The sequence below is a fragment of the Electrona antarctica genome, assembly GCF_951216825.1.
Source record: "Electrona antarctica genome assembly, chromosome: 14".
Taxonomy (NCBI): Eukaryota; Metazoa; Chordata; class Actinopteri; order Myctophiformes; family Myctophidae; genus Electrona; species Electrona antarctica.
In genome coordinates this window covers 4,875,191-4,879,075 of record NC_136795.1, presented here as the reverse complement: position 1 = coordinate 4,879,075, position 3,885 = coordinate 4,875,191, and the positions used below count along the sequence as shown (strand labels likewise).

General features: G+C 42.1%; 1 long non-coding RNA gene across 1 annotated transcript; it reads left to right on the top strand.

The window, feature by feature from the left end:
• Positions 1-2,248: 2,248 nt before the first annotated feature.
• On the top strand, positions 2,249-3,721 carry LOC306937634. The gene is made up of 2 exons (XR_013791626.1): positions 2,249-3,147; positions 3,241-3,721. It is a non-coding gene; the product is annotated as an uncharacterized lncRNA (long non-coding RNA).
• Positions 3,722-3,885: the final 164 nt, after the last annotated feature.

The following is a 3,885-nucleotide window of genomic DNA, read 5'->3' as shown; positions in this document are numbered from 1 at the left end:
ATGTTGTGGCAGTTGTGAATGCCGCGTATATACCGTTCCCGGGAGCCGATCTCCCAACCGTTCCCGGGAGCCGATCGCCCAACCGTTCCCGGGACCTGCATGGAGGTAGTCTCGGTAACCGATTGAAGTGTACTCGGATACGGATCGATGCAAATGTGAAAGCATTGATTACAGTTGTAATGAAGTGTACTCGGGCTGCGGAAGAATCCAGGCCAACGTGAATCATGGCCAGCGGGGAACAGGCAACCGTATTCGGGAACGGATTGAATCAAACGGACTCAGTGTGAATCTGCCCTCAAGTCAGTTAGACTAGTGGCATTGCCTGGACTGGACTTAAGCACAAGATGAACTTCAAGGCTGATATCTGGAGAGCATACTGTAGCTATATTAGTCTCAACAAGGTCTTCAAAGGAGAATGAGGGAAAAAAGTTGAGTCTAACAACATTCCTTTGTTTACTGCAGATGAGTGAAAACTTAAAAGTGTCTATTTATGTGTTGGCATATAGACTTGTTTTTTTTATCCCCCAAAGGGAATATTTTGTTTATCATTATTCTCCATCCTCGTCCCATTGCTTCTAATATCGTGTTATAGTTTGGATATCATTTGTGTGATCGTTTGTGTGTACGGGTATCATTCATGACCTACCCATCGTGGCAGTGTTTTCAGAGGATCGTGGTTTCTCTCCTCCAGGTACCCTGGTTACCTTGGCGACAGTGTTTTTTCTGTAGTTATCAATGTCGTACGTATTGGGATGTGTAACCGTGACTAACGCAACACTCCCAGCTGTCCATAGAACCGTCTGCCGTGATTCAGTGTTTTGCAAGGATGAGATTTGCTGCTTCGGCCGAGCGTGTTAAATCATACCGTAGGCGGCAACTCAAAATGTATTGATTACGTGCATTGATGCTTCACTGCACAATATGCACAGATCACTCCATACGCCGAGGATGTCTTTAGGGGCCAGTTACAGTATAGTAGAGTAAGAACACACAATGTTAGTGCAATCATTAGGCCAGTATTAATGTCACAATAAGCGGAGTCTTGGGTCGATCAAGGTTTAGGTTCAGAATGAGTGGAGTGATGATTTGAAAGAGGCCAGAGCTTAGAATATTGCTCATATGCTAGATAGTCATAGTCATGGCTAGATATGTAGCAGTGGGAAGATAAGACAGTGCCTTTGGTTGCTAATGAGACAAAGTTTACACAGCAAAAACAAAATAGTATTTTTGTAAGAGAATTAAACTTTTCACTTTGATCACCATACAGTGTTTACGTATGATGTATGAACGAGGTGCAGTATATTTGATACGCCATTGTTCCATAATTGGGTCTCATGTACCATGTGTGGTTATTTTGTGAGACCTGGGGAAATAATAGGGATTTATTTACCAGTCTGGGACTCACCGGGGAATATGGTTTATATGACGAGATTCTCTGTGGACTTTTTTCAATATAAAGAGTTTCATTCCTATAATCCACAATTAGGGGGGGATTTACTTCTGGAGAAGAAGGGAATGTCCACGCACAATATACTGCTCTCCCATTTTTTTTATTTATTTAACCAACAATCTTGAACAACGTTTCGCCCTGTGTCGGGTTTCTGCATCAGGTTGGGAATTGCGCAGAGCTCCTGCTAGGGAATGATTCCTGATGCGAAAGTAAACCATTCGGTTCGGGGTTATTATTACTAGTTATGAGTCAATAATGTCATGTGAAGAATCTCTTCCCAAAAGGATGTGTTGCAATTCTGTAGTGAAACCTTTCATGTTATTAGTTTTGTTTTAGCATAGGGGATTCCGCCATGTACCGTACCTATGACTTTGCAATTTGACCGTGCACACTGACTGAACCTCTGTGTGAATTGTACTGTATGCAAATGCCGTGGATCAGTGATTCCCAATTCCATTGTTTATTTTACATTTTGAAAAACATTGGTTTTCATAGTTATATCGGATTTTAAAGCACCCTACGTTGGTTTCCATAGTTATATCGGATTTTAAAGCACCCTACGTTGGTTTCCGTTGATACAAGCCAATCGATGTATCATTCAAATTAACATCCTTTTGAACGCCGGCCAACACAATCTGACCTCTTAACCGTGGCCGCTTTCAAGATTTTCGAGTGGGCGAGGTTGGGAACCACTGCCATGGATCTCGATCTGTGCCACATTGTTGTATGTATGTATGTATGGTGTCCAGGAACTAGCCGATCTACAAGCTCAAAACGTGTCCCGCAGCGACACGTTTTGGGCTTGTAGATCTGCTATAGTTCCATTGTTACACTCCATTGTATCAGTGTTGCTTTCCCATTGCCTTTATGCTTTGTTTGATAGATTTTGTAAATGTGCGCAGTAGGCTGCCCTGCACATGAGATTGTTCTTTGACCCGTTACCCGTTACAAGCATAATGATTCACCAGGAATGGTCCCAAATCTATACCATGGTATAGATCTGGGACTCCCAAGAGCATCTCATTGACGAACAATAATGCACACGGCCGGTGGCAATTTAGCTTTCATTGTCAGGGGACATTTCTTGGATCATTTTTTTTACCACATACAGCAATGGTTCTCAAAGTGGAGTCCGGGGACCCCCAGGGGTCCTCGAGGCAGTTCCAGGGGGTCCCCGGCTAAATTATAGTTTGGAACCAAAATGGGCCCTTATGGGTCTGTAACTCTGAGAGTGTACAAATGGAACGAAATCAAAGTTAAATGAACATTGATTTTACAAGATAAATTGGGGTATTATGGGATAAATTGGGGTATGAGATAGAAATGCCATTAAATGGGGGTCCGTAGCCTATTGCATGTCAAACTGTGGGTCCTTGAAATTAAAACGAGTTGAGAATCACTGCTAGAGCCGTAAAAATCTTCTCTTATGGGGGGTCCCTGGCATATCTTTTCAAATGGGGGTCTGTGGGCTAATTAGTGTCAAGTTCTCATTCAAACTACATGTTTTTTCCATCACTGGTGAACCATTATGACTTGCACGTGTTCTCCCATCAGCAGATTATAATAGTAATACTTAGTGTCATGTTAGCAGGCATCACCAGCAGCACATCCACACAGAATGCCCTTCTATTGGCTTATGGTAGCATACATATTACCCCAGTGCCTATTGTTGTATTGATGGGAAAGCCAGCTTTGAGGTGATGTCGGGCCCTTATGGAGCTTTGAGGGGATGTCGGGCCCTTATGGATCAGCTTTGAGGTGATGTCGGGCCCTTATGGATCAGCTTTGAGGTGATGTCGGGCCCTTATGGATCAAGATCACAATACCAGTGTTGTCAATTCATGTCCAAGTGGCAAAGTCATTATAAGCCTGATTTATACTTTGTTGGTATAAATTAAACAAGTTAAATTAAACTGACATGAAACCAAATTAACCCTGATGTTAAGCCGACTGCATAGCGTAACTCTAATGTTAATGTGAGATAGAAATGTAAAAAAAATATATATAATATTGTGTTCATTAGTCCTTTGAAGATAAAACCAGATGTTGTGGCTTGGCCAGAAGCATCCAAGAATGGATGTTTGGAGAGTTAACAGATAAATTCAGAAGGGGATATCTGCTGTTTCATCCATTTCTCCTGTCATCGACAGGAAAATGTTGCTGGACAGGAACCATTAATTTATTGCAGTGTCATATTTCACAAGTATTATGGTGTAATGCTTCATTTGGTCATCATATGAAAGAAATAAAAGTTTACTGGGCATGACGGAAGATGTATTGCTCTTGCTCCATTGTCATTTTTTTTTATCCTTTGCTTCCTCTGTCCCCCTTACCTCTGCAGAATGCTGCACTCTGGTGGACAGAACACTACACTACACGTCATGTTTATCATTAGTCATCACAGTGCTAGCAACATAGTAGTACTAGTTAGGCCA